General features: G+C 40.0%; 1 protein-coding gene across 2 annotated transcripts in view; it reads right to left on the reverse strand.

The window, feature by feature from the left end:
* LOC136778821 (CD151 antigen-like) overlaps positions 1-22,123 on the reverse strand; it is an 80,790-nt gene that overhangs the window by 31,180 nt on the left and 27,487 nt on the right. Inside the window, exon 1 of one of the 2 annotated variants that reach the window (XM_066735960.1) lies at positions 370-589. The gene's annotated coding sequence lies outside the window, so the exon portion shown is untranslated. Of the gene's footprint in view, positions 1-369; positions 590-21,443; positions 21,536-22,123 lie in introns of those variants that run through there. The other variant, XM_066735952.1, reaches the window with a different exon arrangement.

Consider the following 22,123-nt stretch of genomic DNA (forward strand, 5'->3'; position numbering starts at 1 on the left):
ATTGCATATATATATATATATATATATATAATTCTTGATTACTGTTAGAGTTTGAGAATTCGTGCTGTTGAATTGGAGAGATAGTTCGGTGGAGAGTTTGGTGTAGTTAATTTAGCAGAGAGGAGAAACGTTATAGCGGATGGATTGAACGTTACTTTGGACAGAAATTCGGTTAAAGTTTCGAGGTATAGGTGTACAATAATATAAAGGAGGCTGTTAAGTGGAAAATCGACGCGGACGAGCTCCACCCTCTCCCTCCCCCCGTAATAAAAGAGCTGGTGACTAATAAGGCTGGAAAATTTGGTTGCAATGTTAAAGTGAAAAGGACACTGGTTGGCATCGACCCAGATCCATCTCTAGTATACATACGTCCACGAATGCTGCCAAGAAATGCAAAGTTGCTCAGAATTTAATACATTGACCGGGCCTGCCTGCCTGCCTGGGCAGCCTGTGCCTCCTGGTAATCTTTCTCTGTAATCGTGCCACGATTCGCCAATGCACCCCTTAGGATTATCGTACGATCCAATTTAGCCAGACGCGATTGCATTTCCCATCCATCCAGCCTGGCCAAGTTGCACCAGGTGATCCGATTCTCCATAACCCCGTGAACTTATCCAGTCGATCATTCGATAGGAATCCAACCTCTCCAACCCTAAATTAGATCTCCTCCAAAAAGAAAATAATACCACGCTCGTTTCCAGAGATAAGACAAGATTGATGAAATGATTTATTCCTAACGAAATAATGTACAGTCGAGTTTGGTGATGATTTTCGTCAATATTGTGTCGTAGTAGATATTGCTGTTTCGTGATAGTTGACGGGAAGTTTATTTCATCGATTGGGAAAGGATAGTGATTTTAGGTAGAATTGTTAAGCATGAGTGAGTGGGCCACGTGCGTGTGAATGAAGTTTACACTCTTGGGATGGCTGCAGTTTACAATGATGTAGCCCAATGAAAGTCATCTAAATTCAAGAGTATGTTTATGGAACGAGAGTAATCGATCGTCATTTTATAATTATACATTTTTCGTTTAAGTCTCATATTGATTTAATATCTTGCTGGAGTATCTACGAGGGAATATTTGAAAAGTAAAAAAAAATATTTGAGAATCAATTGTGCGACGAATCGAAGGGTGAAAGAGCGTGAAAAAAGTGAGTTCTTTAAAAGTGGAAAGGAAGAAATGAGAGTCGAAGGCGATAGAGGATTCGCTGTGATAGTAACGAGGTACGCTGAAAGAAACTCGAGTGAGGAAGATGAAAGAAGAGAAACCGCAAAATGAACTGGGTGTGACTCGTCTCGTGTGGGCGAGGCTTTAACCGCGTAACTTCCTACCAAGGATCTCTGCTTAAATGTTCTTTTTCATTCAAAGTTTTTAGTTAACGGAACAACTATTCATAGCTTTCATTTTCTCTCTCTCTCTCTCTCTCTCTCTCTCTTCTCTCAAGAAAGATTCATGAAAGACAATAAAATTGAATGATTTGTAGAAAAATTGTGCGATAAAAACGTAATGTCCAATGCTGATTGCGTGCTATATCATTGTTATTAATCTAGTTTCTTTCTACTGGGACTGCTCGCCCTGTAAAATAAAAGCGGTGTTACTCAAGTTACTCCCAGCTTAACAGATTTTGTAAGCTTAATTATCAGTAATTTCAATGTTTCACGTGCATTGTTGAACTGGGGAAAAGGTTCGTTAAACACAATGCTCGCCGACGTAGTTTTGGCAAATTCGTTATCCCCTTCCGGTTCACGGACTCGCTTTAATTCTCGCGCTCCTCTCAAATCCTGCGAATACTTTTGCTCCAGTGCACCCATAGCTTTTATAAGTTTCTTTGATAATATTCATCAATAAAGAATCTACTACTACTGGCCATTTTCAAACTCCTGCAGCAATTTAATTCAAAAGTTACAAATATGCATTTTACCAGTTTATCACGAAACTCTCGAAACCTTTGAGTTCGACAGAAATTCATGAAAAAGAACGATCTTGAGTCGAGTAGTTTAAGCTTTATAATATATATATATATATATATATATATGTATACATGCGGTAGCTCGCTCGTGTGTGCTAGAATATCTGTCGAAGAGAACCACTTCCGAAGAAAAACCCATAAATTTTCTTAAAGAGTATAAAGGACATTTTTGCTGGATAGAGATGCATGAATGTTTGGACCAATCCTATAAAATGATTTCAATAACAAGTTAAACGGTTTTTTCGGTTTTTTTTTGTTTTAATAAAAGTCGACAAATAGAAAAGTAAGTTTACAGTCAAAGGTCCGGTGGAATTTATCGAGACGTCCTTCGTGCGAAAGCCGAGAATATATCACGTGGAGTCACGTAAACAACGCCCAACATTGGTTTTACGTAGAAAACTCTGCGGTCTGCAGGGAAGAAAAAGATTCTGGCAAAAGAGCGGACCGTGAGAAACGAAAATATACTGCACGACCGCGAAACGCCAAATGCTTGAATTTGAGAATCGTAGAATTACTCTCAGCGAAATTTTTCCATAAGAGAAGAGAGCCATGAAATAACAAAATCTATATTTTTTAACCGAAACGATATTTTTCTTCCCTTTACTCAATTTGCTTGAGTGGCAGACACTGAACGTCGATCTATAAATTATCCTTACAAGCATATATGCAACGATATAAGTTTAAAGCAATATCACAGAACAAATCTTATCGCAACCCAAACTACCATTCTTTTTTCTCGACGATAAAATATAATCGATCGACACGCATGAAACTTGATAAATTTGAAGAAAAATAACATTATCGATCGAGGCTCCAAATCGAGAGAGAGAGAGAGAGAGAGAGAGAGAGAGAGAGAGAGAGAGAGAGAATTAAGCTTGTAGAATCTGACAGGAGACGTTGCGAAGCGCGAAGAATAAATCGGACCTCTAAGAAGGAATTGTTTGATCACGCTCTATTTTTCTCAATAGTGTCGAGAGTGCATTTCAATTGATCCCGAAGAACGATTGGAATTCGAAAGCTGCTGTAGACGAGTCTGTTTACCGGAAGTCGAGAGACGCGCTTTATCCTCCCACTACTATATTCGCCGTGCCGCGGTTCTCCTCTAACAGTGACAATCTCGGCAAATTATGCTCTGAAAATAGGTAAAAGCGGAATAAAAAAGATCAAAATGAGCGTATGATGAATAATTTATGGCGTGTTTCGCAAATAATGGCAAGTAATGGGTAGAAAAAAATGGATTAGCAGGGCTAATGCATTTTATATATATAGATACGACGCGAGCGGTCGTAAGATAAAAAGAGCTGGTAAGAGTCGCAAGGTGATATTGCATGGCGCCGCGAGAGAGTTTTTATGGACGCGCGAGATGGTTGGATAAACGTGCGACTGGTGAATGTCGATAGCCGAGAGAGGAACGAGAAAAACAGGATGAAAAAAAGGCCCATCATCTTCCGACACGCGCCGCGCCGCGCCACGCCACGCCGCCATGTGCCTCTCTCCTGGCCCACGTGTCTCACTCGCAATCTTACAAGACGTACGACGCCTACTTGAAAATCCATACCGATCGACCCACGTTCCTTGCTGTGTGTGCGTGCATAGTACCTATATACACACGCATATAGCACACCTTTCTTCCCTCTTCCACGCTAATTCTGAATTCAAAGCTCTCGTTTTACAGAAAGATCCCCCTACATTATTCATCGTACACAACTGCAGCGATAAGAGAATATATAGAGTATTGCTCGCGTAAGAAATTGTTTTGCCATTTTGTTTTTCTTTTTCGGGGATATTAATCCAGTGTAGCTATGTAATGATCGATGGTCGTATTCGCGCTTTTTATTTAACCTTCCTAAACGACGTCTTGATTTTTTTTACAGCCCTCGAGACGCACACTCGTATATAGTGACTCGTAGACACTCGACCAGACAGTCCAGATGCATGCACGACTCTTGATTCATGAGAGAATTTACCGCTTCTTCTTCCTCTTCGTGCCTCTTTTTTTCTGTCGCTCAACATAACTACTTTGTTATGCAAGCTACACTAATACAAGCCAGTCCCATTTTTACCACTCGATCTTCCTCCTCGGCAACTCCAAGGCCGAGAGCGACGTTTTTCTTCCTTCTTGCATCGATTTTTCCTCTCCTTATCTATTCGGCCGTTCGACGCTCGATAAGTTTACGCAACTTTCCGTCTACCTTATACTCGCTGCTTATATTTATAGAGCGCTGCAAATAAAACGGGAATTCGATCGGAGAATCGTCTCCGTTGGGAGTTTATTAAAATTTTACCGAGCTTTTGTAAAGTAAATAAAGAAACGGCCAGAGTATAATATATATATATATAGGTACTTAGGGAAAAATGGTGACTGCTCCAATAGTTATAATTCTCACATATTAATAAGTGATCCGGTGGATGGAATAAATATTGGAGAGGGAATAAGGGAGTAAGATTTAGCACTGTGTGCATGTGTTTAACCTATAGCTGCATGGGTTAATTGTGCGAGCTTGCTGGAAGCTAGAACGCGCAAGCCGCACGCGACCCAGAGAGAAATCGTGTTTCATTATACTCGTGGATAAACGACCACGACCACGACGACGACTACGACGACGACATCATCGCTGTCGTTCGATCCCTTCGCATCAATTTGCACGACGCGTTCCCAGCATAGACATGCATGCATATCCTCATTTGTTCCAATGTCCTCCTATATACGTAGACGGCCAATTTGCCAATCGAGCCAATCATTCAATCGCATTAACCTTGCTGGTCATTCAGGGAGTCAGCAGCTTCGTTTTTTATTGGCCTGTTCCTGCCACACTTGTGCAAATTTTCACCAAACTATCAGCGAAAAAGCCCAAGGGAAAAAGAGTGCGGTATATTTGCTAAACGTCAATTGGAACGCAATCATTGATTCGCGTTAATTCCTCGATGGTCATTCGACGAGTCAGCTTCCTTTTTTAATATAGCGAGAGCTCCTGCAAGTATTCGTATAAAGTTGTTCACCAAAATATAACGAAAAAAGCTCTAGTACCTCGAGTGAATTATAACAGAGAAGACAGTGCAATATTCTTGCAATATTGCGTACAATGATTGCACGCAAGGTTGTACAGAATCCAGATGTGAAATTCAAAAGGAAGGAAAAAAATTGTTGCGAGGAACCCTGAGAAATAGAAATGTTCTTTTCAGGGGAATTCTGCATGAGGAAATGTCGCGTGCTTCTCGTGGAGTAATTCAAGGTAGCGCAGGTGTAGACTTACATAATCCAGAAGCTCTTGGTGGGGGCTGCTATGTGCACGAGGGGTTATAAACGTCGATTCTCTCCACCCACCATCCGGTCGCACCGCACCGACACACACGTACAGTCTCCATCACACGCTCGATTTAAGCCAGGACCTTCTAATCTCGACTTTTCTTCAATTTTTCCTCCTATTTTTATTTCTCTCTCTCTCTCTCCCTCCCTCTAAGCCCCCTCTTTTTCAACAAGTTCGTTCAACTTACTGAAACCACCCCTGCCTCTATGTACTATATTCTCCTCTCGATTCGTGCGTGTAAATTTTGCCAACTGCGAAAAATCGAATCTCGTTGAGAAATTTTTATCGTTTTAGTTTTCTCAACCATATTTTCCCTCTATAACTGTGTAGTACTCATCCGTAACCCAGCCTCTCTCGATTCGTGTGTCTAAATTTCACAAACTGCAAAAAATCGAATCATTCAAAAATTCTTGCCATTTTATTTGACTCGAGCGTATTTTTCTTCCGACTGCTATAGTGTTCCTTGATTCCTACCAAAGCCATGGAATAACCCTCCTCCGATTCGCACCTATAAAATTCGCTCCCGTATGACTATATTATTTATCTTCACCCAGCTTCAACTACCACGATGCCCTATAAACTATCACAAATCTTAATTCGTAACAACGACGGCTCATTACGAATTCATACACGGAAGCTCCGGCGTTTAATGGACTTTAAACGAGTCACTGTAAATCAAGAAACTCGCCACTAAATTCTCCTCTTGAGATTTACGATCGCCTCGCATTTTTAGCTACGAATCACGGACAAACATATAAAATACAGGGAGTCATTTAACACGCCAGCTATATAGCATAGAGAAATACACATGAAAAAATGTTATCTCCTTAACTGTGAGAAATGTCAAATTTCTTACCACATTTTCATATTCTGTTCTATTTTAATTCAACGGTACGTCTTACAACTACAAGATGAATACATCTTATACTGTACCAAAGCACAGACAAAAAAACCTTTACCCAATTAAATGTCTCACCCTGTATGAAACGTACGTGAACACGAAATATCGAAGCAATTAATTACTCGATCAATAGCTTGGCTTTATTCTCGTGATAAATTTAGCGCTTGCTCCACGCTCTCAACTATACGAAATATATGTATATGTATATGTGTATGTAAAAAAACACATGTATCGCATAGAGTATATACAATGACAACTTGGTACGATACAAATTATATATGTATATATATATATATATACTCCGTATAGAGGGTGTGGTATCGCAGTGTCGGATGATTTTATTTGCCAACTGGCGTTTCTCGCGATACAGAGTTATATACGCGGAATAGTATTTAACGAAGGGGAATTCAAACAGAAACGGATAATTTCGCCGATAAGCCGAGGAGGCATGAATTACCGGTGTAAGTAAATCATTGCGGGCGGCACACGGTGCACGGTGGTCGCTTACTCGCTTAAATACAGTTTGGGGAATAAAGGATCGTCGCGTGTGTGGGGGCTGCAGAATAACCGAAGGCGGAGGAGGTAAAATTGGACAGAATGAGGGGGGGGGGGGTGTTGACCTTTATTAGTAGGCGAGGCTGCGGAAAGGTGCAACAGGAACACAGCGTTCGCACAGTGTATAGTGTATATATATATATATATATGCTATACGTATAGAGTCGTAAAAGAGAAAGAATAGTCGCGTGGGTCGTTTCGCGTGTTGCGTAGGGTAAAGTTTCGCGTCTTTTAACGCGTTCGCAGCTGCTCGCTTAGAAGCAGCTTCGCCCACGCCAAGCAACGCCACGCCACGCCACGCCACGCTAGTCGACTCCCCGACGAATAACGCACAAACGCTAATATCATTTCATTCTTACCCGTCTATGGTAAAAATGCAGGTGTTTGTTGGTAGTGGAAAAGGAGACACGGTGACCTTTGACCCTTGAATCGTAAGAGTAATCGACAAGGAACATTATTTTTAGAAATATCGCGATGTTTGATTCTTGCAGTCTATCGTATGTAAATATATTGATATACATGTATTTGAGAGAGAAAATTCGGACGAATGGCGATCGAGACGAAGAAAGCTTTTGAAAAGCGCGGAGAGGGGGGGGGGGCGGAAGGATATGGAAGAATATATAGCTGGCACATAGATTAGCAAAGGCAAACTACTTCGCCGAATCTAACTGGTCGTTAAGAAACACGCCAACTACCCACGCCACCTACTCTCTGCACAATTGCGATTACTGCACGCGCACCATGGAAAATTGGATAATTCCAGCAGAGGAACTGGTGAATAGTGGTGAATCCATCAAGCGTTATTACACTTCGTTCCGCAGGACAGCGACAGCTTCGAGCTTTACCACAATTACAGCGTGAAACTTTGAAAAATATATCACGAGGCTCTCTCTCTCTCTCTGCGTTATCTTTACGGTAAAATGAGAAAATAATAAGAGCGAGTGACAGAATGGGTCGTCGAAGGAGTAGCTCTAGGATATTCGAAAATTTAAATTCTGCAAATTGAACACTATCCGTTCGCTGCGGTTCACGGCACTTTGTTCTTGGATTAATTTAGTGCGAGAGAGTTGAAAGGGGGACTTGGTGTTGGGTGCATGGATATTAATTATGTAGCGTTACAGCGCATTAAAACGTCACCGCAAATTGCTAATTTCGAGAGCAATAGGTGTTTTAGGGCTGTTGAAGGATAAGGCTTCGCTTCCGGTTGAGTAGGATCGACGAATAGTAGTAGGAGGGAGGGGGAGGGGCCCATTATCGCGCGAGCCGACCAAATTTTCCGACGGATTAATCCGTTTTCGTAGCCGGGTCTATCGTAAATTAGAGTGGGCCGTTCGGTGACGATAAATTGCCTGGCGCTAACTCTCGCGTCGAAACAGCTGCTCTGTGTCTTCTCTCGCTTTCCTCCCCCAACCCGCCTTTTTTCCGCCACGCAATCAACCAACAAACCATCCAGCAAGCAGAACGACAAATACCTTTTTGCCGATTTTTTGCTTCGGCTGCAGCGGATTCCAAACCTGGATGATCGTCGCACTTGCCAAATTTGCATAATTATTATTAGAGGCAAAACCACGGCTGACCTCGATCGAATTGTAGCTATTTAGCTACAACACGTGTACCTATTCCACTGAAAAACATTCATTTCTACTAATTAGTTTATGCACTGAATTCTATATATATTTACTCTCTGTTTAAGTATAATAATTATTTTATAACTATATATGAAATGTTTGCTTATAAAATTGAAGAATTTTAAATTCTTACAAAGGACGCTACTGTTGCAGATTTTTTAGGTTAACTCTCTTGTGCGCGTGCGCCCTCGCGCAACAGCTCGCTTATTCTCAGCATTGACCCACGTGCGCAGTATACAATATACTTTCATCGACTTAGCTGCGAAACAACGCCTGACCTTGATCAAATGAACTACTTTAATGTATATTATTGGTATTTATATAAGAAATATTTATATAGCTCCCTCGGCCGATTCTCCGAATAAATTTCTCCAGGAATTTCACATTGTTTCTTCCGCAAAGTCGTCCTCGCGTTGATTCGACGAATATTTGGGTTTCGGTGCGTGCGGATCAAATTACAGAGAGTTTGGAACGTTAAATCTGGCCAGGCTGTGTGTAGTAGCTGTAACAGAAACTTCTTATTTACGTTCACGGATGCATAATGTGTTGGTGCTGTGCAAAGGTCGATCCATTTAGCTTCTTGGTTGCTCCGGTGTTGCTCGGTGTACGATGGCATTTGGTACAGTAACGCTGCTGGATATTACCGGATATATTACGTATACCGGATTTACTTCAGTGGACATCGTGCGTTCCGCTCGAATTCTCCATCGTCGATATTCGCTAACAAGATGGAACGATTTACCATGTTTGCTCTTCGATATATATCTATACAATATATATGTATACACACAGAAGTCATATAGCGACACGTTCGAAAAAGTATTGAACCCCTTGAAAGCTAAATATAATATTTAACGAGCTTCGAGTAAGATTGATATTCTCCAACTCGACTTTATTGACCGAAACGATATCAAAGTTTCTTCTATTATTATATGCAACGACTGTATTCGTTGGAAAAACTTTTGTCAATCAACTTGCAAGTTAAATTACACGTAAACGCCGATAGAAAGATTCTTCGCGAAATACCTAATTAAATATATATAATAAAGTTAATTTGCAAGCTTATTCTCATCGATGGTTTCTCGTGTCGACTAAAGAAAACAATGATGAGAGAATAATGAAAAATGATTTGAAGGCGGTTAAAGGGGAGTTGAGAGAAATGCAATCAGGAGACTTTGATGCTTGCTGGTCTCTGGCAACGAGCAGGCACGTTCGATTAGGCGTTTATGCAAATCTTTGCTAACGATATTAACCAGACGAGAACGCTTCTAACCGCTTCTAGCTACGTCGTGCCAGCTGTAGCCTATATTCCAACATTCTCAAACGAGAGGTGCTCTATTTTATACTGCTTAGCCATAACCCTGCTCTACTCACGCCCCACCCTTCATATTCTTATCTTATCAAAATTTCTCTCTTAAATTGCAATTTCTTCTTCCTATATATTCATTCGGTTCATCGAAAATTTATCCATAGTTTTTTTTAAGAAATATTTGTACTTTAAAAAATGTATGATTTATGTGGGGACATGGGGCCAAAGGCTGTTCAAGAATTGTCTCGTAGCATGGAGTTTAAGCTTCTCGCAGCTGTTGACACATGTCTCATTGTGAGGCTGTTTCCTGTTTACACAATAAATCCTTTCAGATAAGTCGTGTTCCTTGTGCACGAGTGCGAACGATCCTGACAGAGTGGCTTCAGCTTTTTAACGGAATTACTTGGGTGAGAAAGAGCTTCGTAGATCGAAGGAGGCGAGAAAGTGGCGAATGAAAAGGAGAATTGCTCGGGAGAGTTTTCGAGGTAAACGGGAAAATTCATCACCCGTAATCTTTCAGACTGGAAAACCATGAAGCTCCGAGACCAAAGTTTAATTGACTCTTAAAACAACCAGCCTGCTGGAGGCTACACACAATGACAAATACCTATCGAAACTTGAGTCGAATCGCTTTCAACAACTTTACGATACTTTTACTGATAAGCTCCCCCCCCCCCCCAATACCCCTGAAAAGCTCAATTTGTAGCGTCGCGAGGGTAAAAGCTTTTCCACAAGACAATTTATTATAATATATACAATACACAGGTATATATACATACTATTATATATAGGAGAAGAATAGAAAAATTATCTCATTATAAAATTCGATATCCCGGGCCGAAATGTGATTCAAGTGCTTTTATCAAAGGTTTGTACTTCTTTTTTTGAAGCGAGGTGGAATTTATTCGGAAGAAATTGGAGTAGATGAAACGCCGAGAGGGTCCTTTTATCCTGAAATTCTCTCGAGCGTTTGGATACGTATTGCCCAATGTCTAATAACAGGCGAAACTAATTAAATGTCAGCCGAATGCGAGAGGTAGGCGATTAAAGCTGGCAAAGTTGCTTCTATTTGTCTACCACTTCGCTGTACACGCTTCGTTAAGGTGAATGAAACTCTCGTTTGATGGAAATTGTGCAAAAAGAAGGAAGGAAATTATTGCTCGAATACCTCGCGTTCGAGTAAATTTTCTATACCACGACATGAAAAATGTTTAATATATCCTACGTCCATGCTTGGTTAACCATTTAATTTCGCAATATTTTGCGACACCAATCAATTTTAGAATTTATTTTGCAATACCTACTCATATAATTTTAACTTTCGAACAATACAAAATTTTTTAATTAAAACAAAATATGTGTGATATATTTGTGTTGAAAAGAAACTGCGAGTAACTTGTTGCTAAAAAGCTAGTTATATGACATATAATGTATTGCACTAATTTATGATTATAAGGGGATTATTCCGTGCAGTACGTTCCAACGTTGTAACTTATTAATACGTTACTTGATAGGGGAGGATGATGGAGTTAAACGTTTTAACGACTAAATTAGACTTTGCGTTTGCTTGTATTTTCAGGAAATTTTCATTCCGTCTGAATGAAGCCGGTTCACAAAGCTTCCTTCCGGATTTCAGGCACGCGCGTTTCTCCTACTTTTGTGGCTGAGAAAAAAAAAGAAACCCGAGGTCGGGAAGGATTCGCTCGTCTTCGCTACGGAGCTGTCCAATTCAAGTGAAACGAGTTTCCTCGTGGCGGAAGAAGACGAATTCTCGCCACTTACCGGCACCCGGAATGATGTCCCTTCCACATGCAACTTATATATATATATACTCTCGGAGAGACTTCTCGTGAATTCTCAAATTTGATGATAATATTTGCAAAAATAAAGAAGCACGGAATTAAAGACCAGTTTCAACTTTTCAACAAACTCTTCAAGCCTCGTACAAATTACTTCGTTATAACTTTTATATTACCTGTCTTCCGAGTAATATGCTCTAAAGAGTAGTGATTTTACTGCTAAGCGAGTACAAAACTTGAGTCTTTTTGATCGGTATAGATATATCTATATCTCGCGCGCATATGCACCAATGATAAGAAGATGCCATTCATAAATCAAACAGAAATGGTCCGAGTGAATTTTTTCCATTTGATTCGAGTCTTTTTAATAACATTGAAATTACCTTTGAAAAGCCATACATTGAAGGGCGTTGGCTGACTAACGGATTTTCAATTTCAACTCAACTTAAAATGGATCAGTCGAGCGAGGATAAATGATCGTGAAAATCCGAGTATTAAAATGAAGAAAGGGGTGGATTAAAAAGGGATTGTGACACTGGCTCGACATCCAAAGGAATATCGTCTTTCCGGGAAAGATGGGAGCTCAAATCCTGTCAGGTTTTCACGCAAACTCTCATTTATATCAAGATTTCAGAGTTACTCGTTCATCGACGTTTCGTGCGAACGAATACCATGCACAGACGATACCAGCAAATCTTTGATACTTTATTAATATCAAAACTATACCAGTTCTATATCAATTTCACTGTCATCCTCTCTCTCTCTCTCTCTCTCTCTCTTTCTCTCTCTCTAGATTATTGACTATAACATACAAAAATTTAAGTTTTGAAAAAATGATGCGAGAGTGCAGGATAGAGAGGAGGGTGCATGCCACGAGAAAATTTCATGATGATTGATTCAGTGTCCAGTGGGATATTGGGATGGGTCGAGCGTTCAAACATCGATAGTCGGAAACAATTTAAAATGGTTTCGCTTTGAGTTGCATCGACCGTTTGGACATTACTGGAAGAAAATGATAATGAGGATTCGCGGTGGGTAGACGTTTGTGTCGAGAGGCGTGTTGCACCCCGGGGGTTATAAACGCAATAGTGATCCAGCAGTGACTTTCAACATCTCGCTATAGCCACCCCCGAAAAGCCATTACTCACGCGCTCTATCCCCACCATTGAGTATACAATTTGTTCTACTCGTGAAGGGGAGAGCAACACAACGAGACTCTCGTTGTCGTTGACGAATGAGAGCGGAATTTAAGTTGGAGTTGAAAAACCCAAGGAAACCGTGACGCGCGATGAAAGCAAAGGTCATTCAACTTGCACCCTGCACTCTTGGAGATCTCGATAAAAGTGTCATATCGACGAATCCATAGAAAGAAATTCCTATTGAGAATCAATTCAAAAAATATGCATTTGTAAAACAGGAAAATTTATGTAGCAAAGATCTCAATAGGCTTTCTCCCAAGAATATTCTCAATCGATTGAGAAACATTGATAATGTGTAAATAAGTGGGAGAAAAGAAAATTGTTGGAATAAATGGAGGAACATTGTTTACGTGTCGTCGCGTTGCGTCGTGTCGCGTCGCGTTGGGTGACTGTAGGATATAACAATGGTAAAAGACATTCTCATTAATGCACTGATATCGTTCATGGTTACAATGGCTTTGAGGATCAATTGTTTTATTCATGAATGAAAAGAAAAGCAAGGATTTCTCGAATAGAATGCCCGAGGGCGTAGTGGAAGGTAATCGCGAGGCTTGGCTTTCGTGAATGAAAGTCGATTCATTCATGCCATCGACTTCTCTTTGCTCGTAAGAGTTGCGTTGCACGAGTAACCAATACAGCTTCGATTATACCAAATAATCCAATGGCTCCAATGATTTAGTGTGTATTATTATAATACACGTATTTATGTATTTATCAACGACGCGCGCGCGCGTAAGAGAGGAGGATTTATTTGAGAAAATGATATTTTTCTCGCAGCTATAAATAGATCGAGTTGCAAGCTGATGAACGGAAAACCAATAATAGTTATCGGACAGAAAGGAAGAGAAATAAGTGAGAAATTGTAGAAATTTCTTCATGCAGCTTTGATCGAGGGTAGGATTATAGAGCGGAGATTCTTGATAAGTTGGAATCTCTGCGCGCAAGATCTATCGAAGAGAGCAATATGGTACATCATATCGAGTAAGCGTAGATTTTCAAACAGCGTGTAAAATAGTTTCACGATAAAGCTGATATAATGGGTATTTAAACGTGGCAAGGAAACTCTAGTCGAAACTTTGGACATATCTGTGCAAGAGGTATTATGCGTCTTCGAGGAAGAAGTGGTATCTCCGGGCTCTTTCACATTCAAATGGCCAGACTGGAATGCGCAACTTGAAGCTTTCGTGCAAGCTCCGTATTTATGTTCTCTCGAAACGGTTAGTGGCTCGTAATGGAAATACGATAGATAGATATCGAGTTATTCAGTTTCCCCATTCACCGGAGTATTTATCAAATATATACTGTCTGTAGGAATAATATGATATCTGCTGGAATCAATAATGTTCAAATAAATAATGCAAAATGGACGATAAATAGAGTTTGAAAATTGTTGCTTAAACTTGAAGATAAGTGGACAAAATTCAGTAGGATATATTATTGTGTAGCAGAGGCTTTGGCAGTTGGAACGTTATAAGAATGGGTAAATGTTATATTTGCTATAGAATCTAGAAAGAAAGAAAGAAAGAAATAATAGTGCAAAATGAACACTGAATAAATAAGTTTAAAAGGTGTTGCTGAAATTGAGAGAAAATAGGAAAAATCAGATAGGATAAGAGGAATGTTAATTGAGAGGTGCAACTTTAAGAGCGGATAGATTAGCATAAGGGATAAATATTGAAGAAACTGCGTGGAATAAAGCTAAAGCGATGGTTCCAAGAGATTGGAATGCGAAGAATAGGCGAGTGATTCGTAGAGTGACGCGATTGGATAAATAAAGGAAGAGATTGGAGGTAACAGTCAGTACGCGGTTGAGGTTGAGAGCTTCATGGACAGAGAAGTGCACGTGTGCTAACTGCAGCTTCTTGTCTATCTCCAAACCACTGATGAACGTGAAATGTTGCTTTGACGTACTTCATTGAACGTCGTGTCGCGTCAGTGGCAGCTGGTTTGTCGAGAGGCCACATAGTCAGGCCCAAATTAAGCGTGCTTCGAGCTAATGAAATTGCTTCTGACGTCCGGTGCTCTCTTCAATCCCTTCTGTTTTACATTCAACGAGTTTATATCTGTCACCTTAAAACCTCGCCTTATTGGACAAAAGTTTCATTCAAGAATTTTTTCTTATATCGGAGAGATTGAAAGAAAGCAATTAAGGGGGGGAGTTCATGAATATTGGAAGTTCATTATTGTTTGCCTCGAATCTTAAAACGGAAGCTCGTAAACTGTATAATCGACTATAGGGTGTCGATCTTTCTGTCAACATAAAAAAAAGGAAATTTCAACAGGGAATAATTTTTAACTAAGAGAAATAGAGAAGGCAAACAAGAGTATAATCCGTGTATATACTCGAGGATCGGGTGGGTCGGCTGAAGTTGGAAAACGTGCTAGAAGCTTGTACGTCTTATTATTGATTAGCGTGTATGTGTACTCTTGTGTATACGGACCTGGGGAGGTAATCGCAGCAGAGGGAGGAAATAGCAATTTGCTGGATGAAAGGAGCGATGAAAAGGTAGTTAAAGTTTGCGGACAAGTCGCCAAGTTCATGAAGCACTGAACAAAGGAGGAGTCGGTTTACGAGAACAAAGGTTGAAACTCTTCTCCTACTCTTTGAAGGCTCGTAGGCGAAAAATGGAGAGAGTTGGTGAACAGAACACAAGAGAGGATAGCGAAAGATCGACAAAGTTATCGCTTAAAGGCCAATATACTTAAAACGCTGTTACAAGAAGAAGCCTCAAACTTCGTTCTTTCCTTTATTTCTTTACCCCCCCCCCCCCTCTCTCATTTCACCAATCCCTTCTTCCTGTTTCCTCATTTTCCTCTCTCTCTCTCTCTCTCCCTCTCCCTCTGATTATCCCACCCCTTTCCTATCACTGGTATACTAATGGCATCTAAAAAAGAGAATCCCGACAGCTGTACTCTGAGTACTTCCAGTTACAATGTGACCGACGTTAAATGAATACATTTATTTAGCAAAGCTTCATTAATTAATTTAGCGCGAGGTTCTCCGTGGAAATCTTTGACAATTCAAAATATAGAGACAATATTTCTCAAAGTTTTCGATTTAAGAAGGAAGCAATTTTCAGTAGCAGCGTCGATTAACAGCCTTTAACTTGGTGCAAAGTGGGATGTGAATATTTCTTTTGCTACGAACATTGAAAAGTTTCTTTGGAATTTTTCAGCAAACTTAAACACGATTGTCAATTGTTTTCACGAATGTCCAGCGTTGTTCGCGAAGCATAGCTTATTTGGCTGGCTGCTTTTACGGTTTCCCGTCATAGTTGAGTGCTAGCTGACGCTGACGCGCCAGGAGTTTGCAGGGAATTTCTATGGGAAAATTGTAATCATCTTTCAAGACTACCATGCGGCGCGCGCATACAGTAGAATAATAAATAAGGTAGAGCTTAAATTGGAGCGAACCAAAGGCTCGTCAAACTTTGCAGATGTATATGAATTTTATTCCCAGGTGCACGAGAAATCACTGACTAAAATTTCACCAAGCCAATTTAGCTGCGAGCAAAATGAGTAAAGTTAGTTTCGCACTGGTAATTAGTGGAGTTTATTTCCTGCTTTATTGGTAAGTATTCGTATCAATTTAATTTATCATCGAAATTTCATCGGAAACCGTTCAGTTATGTATATAGTGAGAAAAAATTAAATATATTTGTTTCTAAATTAAGCAGTGTAATAAATTTTTTATCGTGTATATATATATATATAGTTTATAGGAGAGAAAATCGATTAATTTCTCATTTCATAACATTCTAATCTCTTAGCAGCTGTAACGTAAGTTTAATTACAAAGGCTTTGTGCCTTGGCCATAGTCACGCTGCACAATTGAATAACGTTCCTATAGAAATTTATTCTTTAGCCTTTCGCGCGATAATTCGTATTTTCCAGCAAAAGGAATTTAGCGGGGAATTCGGCCGCTGCAGGAAAAAAAAGTGGCGAAAAAGGAAGAGGGAGGAACCGGGCGAGAGAGAATTGAATCAACGAGGATGGATGAAATTATCAAGTTGAACTATACAATTACAGCGAAAGTTTACATCTAGCTGGAGAATTTTCAAATAGAAAGGAGAAATGCGAAATAAAGAAAAGCTGGGTTTTGACGAATGGACACATTTTTTTTATTCTCAGATTACAGTTTTGCAGTGAAAGTTATCGAGAGTTTCGTGAAAATGGTAGATTTCGATTAGGGGAGGGGGGTGTCGACGCGACCCTCTCTCTCTCTCTCTCTCTTTCCACAGGGAGATAGGCTCGGTGTTCCAGGCAAGAAAAAATGAGAGGGTTGCAGGATGCGCGCGAGGACGGAATCTCCTCGGCATGATGATTCGACGTGAGGATAGAATAGTAAAGTCTAGGCTATGGAGAGTGGCATTGGGAAAATCTCAGGGCGCGCATAGGCGTCGCCACACGGTTATTGGAAAAACTCCAAGTCGTGCGCGCGTTAGGAATCTTGTTCATCCTCAATTTTCTCCTCCACGATTCGTACACCTATTTTATACCGCAACTTTTCACATTTCTCCTTTTCCTCCTGGTTTATCGATCTTTCATCCAAATTCCAAAGAATTCTCTCGCTCGGAAAGCAAATGCGTCGATGAGATATTCATCGAATTTTCAGAGAAATAACCGACGCGAAGAAAACTTTAATCCATCAAAGGAAAAGTGAATAAAAAGAAAAGTGAATTTTCCGAATGACGCACGTTCAAAAATGTTTGATGTTGGATGAATTGAGAGTTGGTGTACGCCAATGCAATGGTTATAGGCCCGACTCGAGTGCAAGGGTGTTGCGAAGCCGAAGGAGAGGAAGGGAAAGGGTTGCTGCGTCTCTGGTAGGATCGAGCTATTATTGTGCACGTATACATATAGAAATTCTCTCGCAAGACACGTGTAACAGTAGTATTATAGTCGCAGCGTGCATTTTAAGAAGTCTGCGCAAGTTGGAATATATGAGAAGGAAGAGATTTTCCTCGTGGCAAAGGTGTGCTTTCGACTTTCGACTTTCGACTTTGGAATTTCTCTCGTTGCTAACGAATTTCCGTGACGCGTCGTTTAGGAGCACTCGCCGCCGCGCGGCCGACCGGAGGAAAAAGCGAAGGAGCTCGCCGAACGATCCTTATTGTGTTACTTCCTCTCTGGACGACGAAGAAAAAGTCGGGACGAGGATAGTGCAATGGAGACGAGCCAGCCTCGAAGAAGAAGACTCTGCCGAATCACTCGATTCCCTTTTTTCTCTTTTCCCATCGTCGAACAGTCAGATATTAGATTTCCAAGAAGAACCACTGCTTATATCCATCAAGCCTGAATCCACTCGATGCAAACAAATGCTGGATCAATGGAACTCGTTGAAAATGCAAAAGATTCGAATGGATGGTTTCGCAATAAAGATGCCATGCAGCCGCGCGTTTGACATTGGTGTCGACAACGCTATAATTGCCACGGTATAACAGGCTAATAAAATTACGAGCCTTCGTAAAGTTCAGAAGGTTAATATCCATAAAAAATTCGTTGGATATTTTAATCGTTTATAGCTCCAAGTTATAAGGTCGGTAACGTTTAATCTTGAAAATATAGTAGAAGCAGGGAGGTAAGAAAAATTATTTTATACTACATTCTCATGGTTGGGAAAAATGTAAAAGAGTGTGTGGAAATTCTTGCTTGGTATAATTTGGAATATTATAAATTTTTTCAAGACTCGAGCTTCTTGCTATTCATTATACGTATATAATTCAGCTTTGTCCAAAGTATCTTGAATTCTATATATGTATATATATATATACATATAGTTTCCCACACAGGTGGCTTCCTGGACGAGCTACGGTTAACGACACGAACGAACGAACGAAACTCCTAGTGCAGCAGCGATTACTATACTTTCTAATCTTCTAATTCAACTCTGATAATATCCCCATTTAACTGTTGTAATTCCCTCTGAAACTATCCACCGGATGGTTCTCCGAATCCGCCAATTGTTCAACTTTCCGCAATTATACGCACCACTTTACTCTTTCTCCCTGAATAAATAGCCTTTGCCAAAGTTTTATAAAGTCCCACGGAGATAGCGTGCGGAAGTTCCTGTCTAAGTGGATTATTACATCGATCGTAAACAATATTGCGAGCTACTTAGGAGCCCCAGAGAGCGCGTCTCTATACCATCATTTCGCATAAAGCTTTATTCTCGTAAGCAAAACTTATTTGCACGTGTAACGCGCGGCAAATTTCATCAAATTGCAATCTCAAAGTATAATAAGTACTTTGACAGCTTTTGTAATTTCTCCTCTCGACTTATTTCGCAGTAGGATGGAATATTGTTGCTTGAAAAAATATTTTCTCAAAAAGGAGCTTCGAGAATGCCCAAAAGAATTCTTTTCACTGAAAATATGCTCGGACGGTGGTCCAGCGTGGTTTTATATATTTAACGAAATGGTGAAAAAAATTATGCTTCGCTGAAAGATAAGCAAAAGTATATATACAGTTATATAGATATATACGGTTAATTATAATTACACTTGCAGCGGTACTTCTTTATTATTCGAGAAGAAACCGAGACGAGTCATTAATTCTCCCCTCCTCTTCGTCTCTCTCTCTCTCTCTCTCTCTCTCTCTTAGCTCTTTTTACAAAGTTTAAATTAACCAACCTCCATGCGACTAATTACAATAAGAGCAGCTCACCTTTGCTGCTTTGTTTTCAGACCTTTAACCTCATTATTATTCCCTCGCTATTTTCATCTACATTTTTATATCCGCAAGCATTGCAAATCTCATTTGAAACCAATTAACTTTTTATTCGAATCGAAAGACGTATACTAGGAACCGTGTAATATGTTATTTGAATATTGCTAAATAAACATGTATACACATATATATACATACCTTCCTCTCCTCTAAATATATATGCGCTTATCACGAGGAGCGAAGAGAAAAGCCGATATAGGGAAGACATTAACTTGTGCAATGACCAAAGTACCAGGTTTCTACAAACGGAAATTAAAATTCGATCGATCGATTCTCACGTTCACAGTTCGCTGCTCTACATGCTCGTTTCTGTTTTCACATTTTTCAACGAGTTTTATCATTTCAACACTTCCCTCCTCCTCCTCCTCCTCCTCCTCCTCCTCCCCCCCCCCCCCCTTCGATACTCTCCTTATCATTCGGCATTTTTGCAAGGAAATTCCGATCGAACCGTGCAAACACGATATTCCCAGTAAAAAGAGAAACTTTGACAGAGATGAAACGCCTACTTAATGCAGGCTAAACGATCTAATACATTTCCAAGTATCTCGATCGGTTCACCTGCTATCAATATAGCCAACGAATTAATCATTTCCCTTAACGATAAAAGATTCACGAAGTAGCTAATTGGATGAGCCGTAGCTTGATTGACGACATTTCTTTATTTTTGTTTTTCGTTGTTTTATTGTAATCCCTTTTAACGAGAACTCGCTTGATGAGTTGCACGTGTCATTAGTATCGTTGGGGGATAAATAAAGGTGCAGCTGATAAGAGGGATGGGAAGGAAATATTCGAAAGAAACTTGGCGAAACAGGAAATTAAAGGTCGATCGATGAACAGTCATTGGGAATTTAGCCTTTGATGCAGATCTGAATTGCAGCATCGTGATGGAGATATTCTAGAGTGAATCTCTCGATCGAGCAAACAACTTTATCGCTACCAACGTTGTTCCCAAGTTTTCCTACGAAACTACGAAAACTAGACTCAATTTGACATATTTGGGACGCTTGAGAAGTGGCCAGCTTGCTTGAGTATAAATGTCGTCTGAATATAAATTCCCCCGGTATATTTCCTGCACAAGTTTGATAGAAACCCAGATTAACCGTATCGTAACTTGGCTAAACTATGTTTGAATAAAATTAGAAAATCAAAGTCATTGCTACAATGGAGTATAATTTATTTCTATACATATATTTAAACTACAATGTCACGCGACAGTTTCCTTTCGAAAGTTTTACGTGTATATTTATAATTTTTCATTCACAAATGTTTATTGAAATTCGTGTTATTACGAGAGAGCATATAAATTTTGCATTCCATATTCATAAGTGCTGGTAATTACGAAAAATATGTAAAATTTGAAAAAGCCCATGTTTCTTTTATATTGATTTTCAATGCAGTAATATAATTTGCATGCTAACTGGACCCTGCTTTAATAACGCTGCATCGAAATCAATCCAGCTCGAATTTCATCATATACATATACACGTTACAAGATGCATAAGTTTGTCAGTAATTCGATGGAAAAACACGTTATTCGGGAGAAAAATGTAATTTCAAGGTGGAGAATGCAGAAATAAAAAGAAACGATGCGAAGGATCTTCAGCAATAAATAGTCCTTACTTGTATTTGTATATAGAATGAGTTTAGCATAAGTTTCCTTTGGAAATGTTGATCGATCGATATACTCGGTTGTTCCGATTTAAATTAGCGTTGGTCTTTAAAGGATACTACTGTCAGACTGTTGGGATAACTAGCAGGCAATCAGCTTAATGAAAAAAAGGGAGCGGAGGATGGAGTATACAGAAAGGCTTTCACCTAATGGTTTAAGAAATACATCCGTAAGTTGCACGTGACCATTTATAGTCAGCATGACTACCGGCTCTTACAATAATGATGACCAGCAAAGAGATAATGCTATTCGATCGTTTCCTGGGCAAACTCAAAGTTGAAGAAATTTCACTGCGGTCGAATAACTCGAATGTGCGCATCATCTCTCGTTTGCATAATAATAACCAATAGCACAAGGCACGTATTATTCCCTTACCTCGTTTCAGTGCTGACGAAAATTCCCCTTCGTCTTGGTATCCATAGTCACACTTTCTTTTCTCAGAGCTTCAAGAGTAGAACACCGCGGGTCTGAAGCAAAAAAAAAATATTATTCAATTTTACCATTCAAACAGTTTGCAGACGCGAGAGAAAATTGCAGGTTTTCAGGGTACGGAAGGCGAGGTACAATTGCATTACGAAGAGACAGCGGAAAAATGTGTGATAGAGTGGTTAAAATTTTGTTATAGTTTGGTCAAAGGAATTTTGCCATGTACATTGAATATTTTTTTGCTCCCGAGCTTATGTTGGTTTTTCCTGTGTTTTCTCAATTTAGCCACGTTCGCCACGTTCTCGTCTTTTCGCGAGTCGTGCCTGGTAGCTGCACTCGCTCCCCGTGAGTGCATTATTTTTTAATAAAGCCAACCTCGTTCCCACAGTCACCGAGCGAACGAGCGAGCGAACGAACGAGCGACAAATGCACGCGCGCGAGGCGTCTCGACGTCGACGTATCCTGCCAAGCCCCAAACCAAAACGATTCGTACACGCAGCCTAGGGAAAATGAAAATTGCCCGTGGCAAGTCTGCTCGTGTGAAAAATCGACTGCTACGTCAGGACCTACGGATTTGCAAGGATTCTTCCTTTCTCTTAATTCATCTCGTTTTTCTTCCACTAAATTGA

Source organism: Prorops nasuta, unplaced genomic scaffold, assembly GCF_024137725.1.
Source record: "Prorops nasuta isolate Cenicafe-Biocafe unplaced genomic scaffold, Cenicafe_Pnas_1.2 PNAS00002, whole genome shotgun sequence".
NCBI lineage: Eukaryota > Metazoa > Arthropoda > Insecta > Hymenoptera > Bethylidae > Prorops > Prorops nasuta.